Consider the following 13,761-nt stretch of genomic DNA (forward strand, 5'->3'; position numbering starts at 1 on the left):
TTATCACATGATAAAAGCCAACCCTTTACATAGCATGTGCCAATTGTTTAAGAGACAATTACGGATGTGCCATGTAAAAGAAGAAGTCTGTATTGTCATTGATAGTGTTTTCACATAAAGGCAAAAACTATAATAATTAATTAATAAATTTTTACGTGAACAATCGAATGCCTTCGAATACTAAGTGTTTAGTAAAGCAATGCTGCAGAACAGAGGTAGCAAATCTGTGACACGGGTGTCACACAGAGGCACGTGACAGGTTTTTCGGTGGGGTGCGAGAAGTATCTTTTAAATTACTTTTGTTCGCTAATATTCACTGAAAACATTTATACTTTTTTTTAAAAAAAAGAAAGAATGAAAGTATATGCAGTACTCAAAGTCGGATTAAAAAACAAGAACGAATTTAAATGACATTAAGACATTTTCCAGACTATCGGAATATCGTTTTATAATTTGTGATACAACTTGCTAAATGAGGTAAATTTTGGTAATTTTATCATGATACCTTATAGCATGGCATAAAACCTATTTATTCGACTAAGTTTATTTTTCAGTTTTGTATTTTTTAATAAATGTGAGGTAATATGAACTACAATTTTAAAAATCAGGATTACCGGTTAGCGATTAGTATCAAAGAAAAGATTTCCAAACGAATGGTTTAAGTACAGTATAATTTGTTCTTATTAACCATAATTATGGTTTCTTTCTACCAGAGATGCCATTATCATACAATACAATAGATTTACCAGAAATTTATACTCCGTTTACATTTTTTAACTCGAGGGTATTTCTTATATTTTGAAATCGAAGAATAAGAATCTATCCAAAAATAAGTAAGTTTATTCAGAATGAATACGTTTCTGCGCCTGAATGGAAAATTTAATTAATATTAAATACCCATTGTATCTCACGCTACCCCCTAAAATATGAAAACTGCAAGAAATTTCGAGTATTACTTTGTCCAGTTTTTTTGCTGCTCAGAATTGTCAACTAATTCTGCTTACTGATTATAATTCATTTTATAGTTTATTCAGAGTGTGTTCTTTTTAGACATATCGTAGATTTTTGCTGTTTATAATTGCTAACTAACTTTGCCAAATGACAATGATTCACTTCAGGTTGTTGTAGGTTTTTTGTCGTTTATGATTGTCAACTAATCATGCTTATTGATTATAATTCAGTTGATGATTTATTCAAAGAGATTCCGTTTCAGGTTATTGTAGGTTTTTGTTGTTTATAATTGTCAACTAATCATGCTTATTGATTATAATTCAGTTGATGATTTATTCAAAGAGATTCCGTTTCAGGTTATTGTAGGTTTTTGTTGTTTATAATTGTCAACTAATCATGCTTATTGATTATAATTCAATTGAGGATTTATTCAAAGAGATTCCGTTTCAGGTTATTGTAGGTTTTTGTTGTTTATAATTGTCAACTAATCATTCTTATTGATTATAATTCAATTGAGGATTTATTCAAAGAGATTCCGTTTCAGGTTATTGTAGGTTTTTGTTGTTTATAATTGTCAACTAATCATGCTTATTGATTATAATTCAGTTGATGATTTATTCAAAGAGTTACCTCTTTAGATTGTAGTAGATTTCTGCTGTTTATAATTGTCAACTAATTATATTAGTTATTATGATTCAGTTGATAATTTATTCAAAAGGTATCCGTTTCTGATTATTGTAGACTTTTTCTGCTTATAATTGTCATCTAATCATGCCTTTTGATTAAAATTCAGTTAACGATTTATTCAGAGGTTTTCCTTTTAGGACGATTGTAGGTTTCCGCTTTTTAATTAGGTATCTGAATTTAGAGTCAGGTGTTAATGTTGCTCAATAGTCATTTTAACTTATTTTCTTCACTGGCACATAAGGCCGGGGAGCAAAATGCTGGGCAACATTTATTCAGAATTCATTTTTATAGCCTAAAAAATAATTTATTCTTTTCCATTAAAATTGCTTGAAACCTTCCTTCTTGAAACATTTTCTTGCAAAATAGAACAGCGCATAAGTTATTGCTGCAAATATTAAATCTCAATCCGCAGAACAAAGGAAGTCTAACAGCTCTAAAATATGACTATCAAAAAACAAACTTAAACGCTGACATACAATGCGTACCTTAAAAAATCTTGTATCTATCAGATACCATGATTTTATTAAAAGAAATCTTTTGTCCCAAATACTCAGATACTTCTAAAAAAATGACCCTTTACTGTTAAAGGTTGTGTGAATTTAAGGTTTTTGAACTTAAAGTTATTGGATAACTACTGTAAAAAAGATAAAAAAAATAAATAAATAAATAAAATCCTACTTGAACAGCTTTGTCATCATTTTTCATTTTTTTTTCTTTTCTCCCCAACATAAAATGGTTCTTTAGTACTATTATGAGCGGGAAAAAAAGAGAATCATAAAATAATAATAAAAAAATAAAGAATGAAATTTGGCAGTGCGCAGATGATATGTATGCGTGTTTTTAGGTATGCATGGATGCTATGAGTTATGAGTCAGCCGGAACTGCGCATGCGTTATAATCCACGATTTACGAGTTTAGTGGGGAAAACGACATACGAGGAAGATGCATAGATGTAAATTGAGAACTAAATGGTTACAATTCCGAACAAACAGGTCAGACCGGAGATCGATATTTTTCCGATTGTTCTGAATCACATTTAGGGGTGGTCTATTCAATTCAATACACATATAGATGTTAAAACGCTAAATATTCCACAACACGATAAACTATTTTCTGAAACATTAAAAAAAAATCTGGCATTGTTTTTCCATAGTAATACACCACACTTGATATATTTGAATTTTGATAATTTCCATAGTTTTATTCAAATTCCATTTCAAATTTTTCTGAAATTTTAAACCAGATGTAATCAAGCTATTTTTTAAAATTCCTCAAAATCTTTTGAACAAGATTTTTATGGAGTACTACTATTTTTGCGTTAGAAAAAAAACTAGCAAATTTTAGGAATTATTATTATTATTTTTTTTTTTAAATCCAAATTGAAATAAACTAAAATTCTGAAATGCTTCTGAATTAAAATTATTATGAAAATTGTGAACTTAAGAAAGTTATTTTTTGAAAGTTAAAATGAAAAACAAAATTTATTTAGATTATATATGTTTATATCTAAATAAGTTTGGTGTTTGCATATATATATTAAAGTCTAAGCATTGCCTTGTTATATTTTTTGTAACGACTGTTCATTTTATAAAAAAAGGAATTTAAAACCTCTCCCTAAAATAAAATTGCATATAAAAAAATAAATAAACAAATAAATTAATAAACTTATAGATGAAATAAAAAATAAGAATACTTTCAAATATTCTTGGACTAGCGTAGTAAGTTATAAAGAGATTTTAGGATTGGAGTACATACTAATATTTTTTTGCGCGTCTGCCTTTAGATAGAAAATTTTAAGGTATTTGCACACTTTTTAAGCAGAAGCAAATAAAATACAAATAAAATGCAAAAATAAACAAATGACGTAATTTTTTTTTTCAAATATATTTTTACAATTTTTTTATTTAATAAATTATATTTGAAATTTTGTTCAGAGATTTAAGCCAATCGCATTAGTATTGTTATTTAGAAATTATAATTAAAGGGCTACGTGGGTTTTGTAATATTTAAAAAAAAAATTACTAGTTTATTAAGTAGTTAAAAAATTTAGTAGTTTATGTCTAAGATATTTTTCCGATGTCAATCGAATGAAAACTATTGTTTAAAAAACATATTTTATGATTACCAAATCATGAAAATTTTTTTAAAAAGAAAATTACTTTTTAAAGTTTTTTTATTTAACAGTTCATGACTAATAAATTTTCCAGAAGTTCTAAATCAATCGTAGTAAACGTTTCGGAAAGAGGATCGCCCATTATCGGCCTGGTGCGAAATACAAAAATAGTCCTTTCTAAAAAATTTCGAAGACAGTGGGTGCAATTTTCCTCAAAATAAATAAATAAAATAAAAATAAATGAATGAATAAACAAAATAAAGCACTTATATATTTAAATTTTGTACATTTTTTTCAAATTAATTAGATTAGATTAGATTTGATGAGTGTATTGAACTTCAAAAATTGTATAATTAATCTGAAAGCGTTAAAAATTTAATTTACTCGAATAAAAAGTAACTTAAATTAATGGAACAGGAAGTTCGGATCCATAATAATCTGCTGTTTGTTGCTCTCGGGGAAAACACTTACGGTTAGATCTCTTAGATAAAATAATAAACAGAAAAAAAGAATCTTCGAAAGAACAAAATGACAGACAAGAAGCGATGAGGTTTATTTAGGAAACAAATAAGAACTTGAAAAGAGAGGCAAGTGGAAAAACGATGACAAGAAGAAGAGATGGGAAACGAGGCTTGTAGGAAGAAAGTGGTTTTAGGAAATCCTTCCTTTGACTTTCGATGACTGCCTCAGTTGGTTGAAAAAAGAAAGTGTTAAAGGGAATAAAAAAAATGCCCGATGGATAATGTTGAAATAAAAAAAGGAAAGTGTAGGAATAGAGTATTTATAAAACAAAAATTAAAAGATTATTAGAAAGGTTCTTTTACTGAAAACTATACTGGAAACAGAGTGGGTTTTTGATTGCTGATTGGTTGATCCCATTGAGCATTTCGACACTCATTTAAATAAATTCAATTAGTTGATTCAGCTTACCTCAGTTAATTTGATTCTATGATTCAAATTTGAAATACAAATCAGTTGATTTGATTCAATGATTCGAAATTAAAATTGAAATTAGTTGATTTGATTCTCTGAGTCAAATTTGAAAGTCAAATCAGTTGATTTGATTCAGTGATTCGAAATTGAAATTCAAATCAGTTGATTTGATTCCATGATTTGAATGTGAATCAATTAATTTGATTCTATTATCCGAAATTGAAATTCAAATAAGTTGATTTGATTCTATGATTTGAATTTGAAACAGTTGATTTGATTCTATGATTTGAATCAGTTGATTTGATTCTAAGATTCGAATTTGAAATTCAAATCTATTGATTTGATTCTATGATTAATCAGTTGATATAATTCTGTGATTCCAATTTGAAATTCAAATCAGTTAATTTGATTCAATAATTCAAATTTCTAATTAGTAATTCAAACCATTGAGCCAAATTAACTGATTTGAGCCAAATCAAGTGGTAGAATAATTCTAATTCTATATTTATATAATTCTAATTATAATAAAAATGCACATTGGAATCAGCAATCAATAACACTGCATCTAGAATAGTCTCGGGCGAAACAGTTCTTAATAGTCTTGTAGTTTCATAATTTTTATCTTTTAAATATCCTTTTAGTTTTTTTTTATTTATTTATTTTAGCATTACCTATCAGATATTTTTCCCCCTTTGTACATTTTCTATTTAACTGTGGTAGTTCTCGAAATTCGGTTCTCATTTCCCAATCTAATTTTTCCTCATAAATTCCGTTTACCATGACAAAATTGATTCAATGGTTCCAATTTGCTGATTGAAATATGTTTTTTTTTCTTCAAAAATAAAGATTTATAAATTTAATTAACTTGATTCGATTTGGTGATTTCTTGATTTGATTCCTTTCATTTGAAAAATTCAGAACTATTTACTTGATTATTCAGATTTATTAATTTGAAAACAATGACCTTGGACGAGATGGAAAGATAAATTTATAGGAAAAAAGTGGGTTTGGAAATAAAAGCCGATTTTCGATAACAACCACAGATTAAAATGTCTGATGGGTAATGACGAAATAAAAATAAAACTATTAAGAAAAGGATATTTTAGGGACAAAAAAAGTACTTAATAAAAACTATTTTACTAAAACTGTCCTAGAAATTGAGTCAATTATTGATTGCTAATTCCAGTTAGAATTTTGAATGTGATTAGAATAAGCTGGTTTGATTCAATCAGCATCAGCCTATTTGTCTCAGACAAGTCGATTTGATTTAATCAGTCTGTTTGCTTCAAACAAGTTGATTCGATTCAATGGTTTTAATTAATAATTCCAATATTCGGATCAGTGATTCGGAATTGTTGTTTCGAATCTAAATTCAAGATTCTATTCTAACTCACAATTCTAATCGATTCTAAATTCAAAAAATTTCATATCTCTTAATTTGATTAATCTGACCCAAGTTGTGATTCAGATAGGATGAAAAAAAATGTTCGATGGAAAATAAAATAATATATAGAAGGAAGAAATAATGAGATTATTAAAAACTGAAAACTATATTAGAAGTTAGTTGATTCCTAATCAGTGATTTGTTAATTCCAATTAACAATTGTACTCTGATTGGAATCAGTTGATACGATTCTATGATTCAAATTTGTAGATTCGAATTCATTTATTCGAAAATTTAAATTTATTTGTTTGATTAATCTTATTCGATTTATGATTCAGATAATTTAAGTGAATGAAGCTTTTTGATTCAAAGATACTTGTATTGAACATAAAGACAGTGCATACTTTACAAAACTATCTTTACTACGACTTTGAAAAAAAAAAAAAAAGAAAATCGGCAAAAACTGACATACTATATTTTTGATTCAATTATCATAATCCTACATCAATGTCAAAGTATAAAATGATGGAAGAAGACACAGAGATGCAGAAAAAAATTTCAAATATAAGGAATACAATAAGGAAAATATAAGGAATTTCAACCAATAGAGACAGTATTGAGGAGCGAGCTCGCGCAAGACAATCAATCTAAAGTGGGTGCTTTTAAATTTTTATTTTGGCGGAAATATAATAACATAGTAATTTTTCTTCTTTTTTTTTTTTTTTTTACTGAAAACTAAAATTTCGTTTTGAAAATATCTATCGAAAAATGCTTGCAAAACGAGAGAATTTCTAAATTTCTAGAATTTTTGAGAATTTCTAAACTTCTAGAATTTTTGAGAATTTCTAAATTCAATAAAATAAACGTTTGAAAAATAAGTATAACAACCAAATCCAAATCAGCTATAATATTTTCATTGTATAATTTTTAATGAAGTAATAGTTAGAAAGATATTGTTTGTGAAAACTGGAATATTTAGGGGCGGAATTCTTTTTAAACAGATTTTCTATTTTCTTAAGCGTACATAACATTCCTTCAATACTTCTTCTTCTGCAGTGCACTGCAGCATACTACAGGCCAAGACCGTTTCAAAAAGCTTTTTACAATGGATTCAACCATATCAGGCGTCAAAATAATAAAAACAAAAACAACCACAAAAAAGCATAAATATTACTCTAAATCACAATAGAAACCACAATACATAAGGTTCTAATCAGATGGCTTTGTCAAACAGAGCATGTAATTTTTTTCCCTGAATTTTTTCACACAAAAAAAATTCAAGAAAAAGAAAATTTCCCACATTATTATTTCTGCTTTGAATGTAATTTTCAACTTTTAGGGGAGCCAGCGCCCTCTAGCGAATGTTCGATAATTAAATCTTAAAAATTTTATTTTTTTAAAACGTCTGTAACTTTTAAAATAACAGTAACTTTAAAATAACTGCAAAATTAAATGAAAAAAATTTAAATTATTGCATGGCATTTTCCAATTTAACTCTCTACAAATTAAGGATTTGATAAAAAAAATTTCCAAACAGTAATAAAATAAATTATATTTTTCAGGAAAGTGTGTGACACTTAAATTATTTACGCTAATTCAATTGTATATTTATGGTTTGATAAGAGCCTCTGCCCCAAAATGATACTATCAATTATAACAAGTATAAAAGGACTTTAATTTCTCTACAGTTGAAGTTCAATTCCTTCAATAAAATAAAATATTATGTTTAAACACTTTAGAAATCGTTTAGTGGAACTGTATTGTAATCTTATTTGTTCAACAGATGGCAGCATCATATTTGTTTTTATAAAATTTTCATGTTTAAACCTTGAAAATGAATAAAACAGCTGACTAGAACTAGACAACTAAAAATTTTCTATGGTAACTCAGCTCCTAAATTTTTTTTTACAATTTCGTCAATTTAATTCAAAAAACTTTAAAACTATGGAGGAAAATTTTTTCCATGTGGTTATCCAAATGCTTTAAATTTTAAACTGGAACCTGTGAATTTGCTCTGCAAAAAAAAACAAAAAAAAACTAATAATGTTACTAATGAAATGCATTGATAATTTTCCGATAACACATTGTAATAATAGTTTACTGATGGTTCATTTTATTTATTTAGTTTTTTTAAATCTTTTTTTTTTATCAGACTGTTAAAGTATGTTTTAGTATCAGGCAAATTTGAAAATCTCCCTTTTCTGTAAAAAAAAAAAAAAAAAAAAAAAATGAAATTCTTATTTAAACCGCAATTATTTAGCTGCATCTCAATTTTTACTGTTACAAATATTTCGTAAAACGTTATTTTATGTAGTCGAAGACAGCGAAAAAAAAAGTTATTTTAAGTTATCAATGCAAAAGTGACACTCTTAAGTGGAGATGCGTAGTTCGTATATGAAATAAATGAACAATTCGATTCGGACCGTTGAGCACGAATTTAATTTAATTAAATATGTATTGAAATATAACTAAATATTTTTTACAAAAATTAATTTATTCACAAGGATTAATTAGAAGTGTGCTGAAGGGAATTTATTTTAATTATATAATTTAATTATATATCTTATTTATATAAAAATATAATATTATTTAATATTTTAATTATATAAAATCACTGATAGTATACTATCATATGTAATGTCTAAATGCTCTTTCAGTGTGTTAATCTTATGATAAGTTAAAATTATTTACAAAAATGTATCTAATATCTCATTATAATATGTCTTTTACTTTTTTAACAAAAAAATCGTTTTTTAAAAACGTATTATTTTTATAGGATAATCCTATCACAAAACGATAAGTGTAATAATTCGAATTTTTTAAGCTCATTTTAGGGTAAGAAATGAAAGTAATTCAAAGTATGAAATCTTAAAAGTACCTCTTTCACAAGCTTCAATCTAATTTTTGTATATTAAATGATTTATTTTAAGATAATTAATTAATTCATAATATTTAATTAGTTTATAATATTTAATAAATGTAGACATAATTTTGTGTTGGGATGATTTTTTTCCAGCGTTTTTTTCTCATGCTTTAGTTTCTTTTGCTTTATTTTCAGTGCTTTTTTGCTTTGTTTAACTGTTCAAAAGCATGACGGTGGCTGTTTTTTATATGTTCTACATTGTTTAGTGCCCTTTTCACAGAACAATTTGTAACAGTTAGTGTTGTTAACAGTTGACAAAATTTAAATAAATATATAATATAGAGACATATAAAAATATCATACAATCATATGTTAATATCGTATAAAAGCAATGAGCTTTGGTAGTCAAATATCATATAAAAATAATATTGAGTCGTGGTGGCTCAGAGGATACAGCGTTCGTCTTTTAATGAGGTTAACCGAGTTCGAATCCTAACGATGGCAGATACGAATTCCGCACTTGGCTCGCACAGATCACAATGCTGACGTAAAAATATCCTCCGTGGTAGACGGATCATGGGTTAGAGCCGGGCAGCCTCGAAAAGGGGAGTTGATAATTGAAGAGAGGGCCTAGGTACTGATTGTGATATTCAGCTCTGACGTCACGCAACAGGATCATTGTTTCAGCTGGTTCTGTGTTAGTTACATGCAAAGTTGATTCTAGCGTGTTATAAATCCTATATATCTTTTTTTTTATTCCAATGCCCATTCGTTAACATTTTGTCACTTCAGGCTCTTTACAGGGCTGATTTGAAGGAAAATCTTTCAGGGACACCATATTAGGTGAGAGAATTAAAGAACATCTATGCCTTGTCTGGAATTCGAACCCAGAACTTTTCCGATGCAAGACCCTTTTCCACGATCCCTACACAATCCAGTCGGCATAAATCATATATAAAATCGTCAAAAGTCACTTTAATTCATACTCTTAGAGATGTAGATTGTACATCCTTGTTCTAAATTATTTCCCTTCATATATTCTTCATAAACTTCTAATATTGATTTGAAAAAGGTACATGTTGCATATTAAAACAATGGTAGCTTTGTTAATTGGTATTATCTTTGATGATGAGAATAAAGAATTCTAGCCTTGGATGTTTAAAAATTTTCATAAAAGTGCTAAGCAATTTCTTCTGAAACTTATTTAAAATGCTCTTTATTTTACGAGTGCAATTTCCATGATTAGATTTTTCCATTATTACTTTTCTTTATTGGCTCAAAACTTCATATAAGTGAATAACAATATATTGAATAAATCATAGTTGGATCATAAAAGTGTATTAGGTTGTTCAACTTATATGTAATAAAAACATATTTTGCAATAAAATATTGATAAGCAACATTTCAGCTAAATCACAATTTTTTTTTCAAATTTTATAAAAATAAAGTGTAAAAACTTCGTCTTTCATTACTTACCATCAATAATAATTAATCAAAAATAATTTTTTTTCTTAAAAAAATGAAATATTTGAACTGAACACAATTAGCATTTATTAAATAAATTAGTTAACTCCTTATACATTCAGATCTTTACCACTTTTCTTATAGATGATAATTTCCTTTGCACTAAGTTTAATGATGTTTGGTTATTAAAGTTGCAAAAAAGTATGTGAATAAAATTTATATTATGTTTAATTACAATAAATTAAATTCCAGTACATTTAATATTGAAATATAGTTTGTATACTTTAATTCTGCAGATAGAAAATAGCTGAAAACTTCTTATGTCGAGTAATTTAAACAGAATAAAAATGTAAATTTTGAGTAGTCAAATTTTGAGATTAACTGATGCTCTATATTTAAAAAGAAATTTAGTTATTTGTTTTGCTTAAAATTCTGATTTTTTATAGTCGAAAAATTTGAAAGTATTAAGATTCAATTTTCTTTCTCTGCTTACAATCTACATTTTGATTTATAAATATGCTGAAGGAAAGAAAAAAAAAATTTTTTGTGAAAGAGTACAGAGAAATTTAGGAAATACAGTAGAGTGCCGATTACCGAGATATCAAATACTTTAAGGATTTGTTTTGTTCTGGTTTATTTTTTATTTCTAAAACTTCAGCCGAAAACAATTCTGAATTTTATCTTCCAAACACTCAAGAAAACGAAATCCAACATTATCACACCCTTAACCATTTTCACTGTATCAGCACAAGATTACCTACGATCAACACGAGATTTCCTTATTGACGATATTAAATGATCTTTAATATCGTCAATAAGGAAAATGAATCTAGCGAGATGATGAAGACAGTGACGATGAAAATCAACATATAAAAATCTGTTGTACAGATGGACTAAAAGCTATAGAAAGTGCTGTTGAATATCTAAAACAGGGGTTTCCAACTTGCATAAGGCCGGGCAGCAATTAAAAATACCAGATGGCGGGGCACAACTTTATCAAAATTTTCTATAGGACTCTCTGATGTTTGAAAGAACATTAAATATCACTGTCAGATTTTAATCCAGTTGTACAAAACAAAAGTATTGAATTATAAATTAAAATAAGAAGTAGATTTTTAGAAATATATAATTACATATTAAGAAATTCTGGCTACTGTAACTTTAATGTGCATCTATGTATTAAACAATTAATGTGCAACAGATAGGCAACAGAACTGACACTCATTGGCACCTGCAACAGGGATCGAGGATTTAAACTTGCATTCGAATGGAAACTTAATAAAATAAGAATTATATTTTGATTTTAAATAGTATAGAGCTATATTATAGAACAGAAGAAGAGACGACACCATCCTTCCTGTTATCCCTAAAAAAATGTTGAAACATTGGCTGCAGAAAAGTGCCAAACGATTTATTGCTTTAAGTAAAAACACTTTAATTCCAGTAGAGTATGCTTTTTAAGTGTTTTTAAGTAAACTTTTTAATTATGATATGAATAGTATGTGGTGTACTCGTATAAATTTTGTATTTATTAAATATATTACATTTAAACCTACTCTTTTTCTATTCTTTTTTATACTCTTCGTTTTAACCGAGTTTTTGGGTTATCCGAATTCATCTTGGTCCACATTAACTCGGATAATCGGGACTCGATAATTAAATAAATGTTATTTAAAAACTATTACTAAGGAAATTCAACAATTATATTTCCGTTGAACTGAAGATTCCCTTTCTAGCAGAGCTTGAAATTTAATGAATGAAGCAATCTCTTTAGAACAACAAACATTCTAACTACTTAAATCTATATGGAAAATGAAGAAGCGTAGATGTAGAGCCCCTGAATTAGACAGGCCGACTCATCATCTATTTTTGCTCCAAAGAGCTAACATAAGTACAATACTAACATAACGTTAACTTCGGAACTTTTTTGCTCCAATATTGCTTGATAGGTCAGCTCTGATAATATAGGAGCCTTACGTAGATGGATCGCGATGCGTGACGTCAAAAACCGAGGGCCGTGTCCTCCTGAACAAATAACTCCTCCCTTCGAGACGGCTTTGGTTAGAGTCCCCTTATCGTCGGGCTAACCATGAGAAGTTTTCGTGGTTTTCTCGCCAAGAAGCGCAAATGGGTGTTAGTTCCATCAAAAAGTCCTCAACGAAGGAGAATTTCTCCTAATACTTGACCCAGGTGTTTCTTTGTCTTCTGGATTGCGTTCAAAATTACGAGGCTACGGAGTGGAAAAATGAGCATTAGTAGTCGTAAACCCAAAATTGGGTCGGCTGCTGAATGATGGTTATAAAATACAATAAAATTAAAAATAAATAAATAATCAAATACATAAAAATAAAAAAATAAGAAATAAATAAATAAACAAAACTAAATAATGATCATGTTAAATAAATAAATAAAAAAATAAATAAATCGGGAAACTCGAGAATTGTTTCATAAAGTAAAACGGTTATATAAAATTTTTGAAAATCCTGCTGTCTCTATGTTTTGCTTCTCTTTCTTTTCTTTAGATTCGGGAAAATCTTTTGCCCTCTTAAGATTCTTTACGTAATCAACATCAGCATTAGTATTTAATGCTTCGTAAAATGGTATTAAGGGATTTAATACTTTTACTAAAATTAAAGAGTTTAATCTGCAATAAACGCAAAATGCACCAATTACCGATTCAATTTTCTTTGAAAGGAGACTTGACAACATTGCATTCTTAAGAAATAAAGAATTAGTTTCGTAAAAAGTGAGAATTCATTGAAAACTTCAACATTTCAATCCAGGTGTATTGAAGATGACATCAAAAAATGATCATACCAGCAAAAAAAAAAAAAAAAAAAAAAACTCTCTCTAAAATAAATAAATATACTAATGTTTCAGTTCCATCAACTAAGTATCGATTACATATGAAGTTGAAAATATAGCGAACACTTGGTAAAAAAGAAATGAAAAAAGGATAAATCCTCATTTTTAAAAAAAATTGCATGTTTCACCAAAACAGATTTTGAGATCTAATCGCCAAAAAAGTTCGAGTTCCTCTTAAACTAAACCATTAGTTGAAACTTGGCTACTTATTTAATAGTTGTAGTCAATGTCCGGGTACGAAATTCGTATCCCAAAGCCATCTCTGGGATTTGATTCCGGGTTTCTGCTCTATTCGCTGAGTCACTAGGGCTCTGCATAAAATATTTAGGAAAAAAAAAAAACAATTCTCTACCCCTAAGAACAGCTATTGCGAGTGCCCGTTCTTTGTCTTGATGTAACAAGTTCAACAATTTTTAAAATGGGGGAAAAATCTAATTAGATTCCACAATTTCAATTTTAAAATTTCATAAAATTTTGGTAGGCGAATTTACATCACAAAAT

Source organism: Parasteatoda tepidariorum, chromosome 6 (assembly GCF_982258835.1).
Source record: "Parasteatoda tepidariorum strain Cologne lab strain chromosome 6, Ptep-v5.0, whole genome shotgun sequence".
NCBI classification, from domain to species: domain Eukaryota; kingdom Metazoa; phylum Arthropoda; class Arachnida; order Araneae; family Theridiidae; genus Parasteatoda; species Parasteatoda tepidariorum.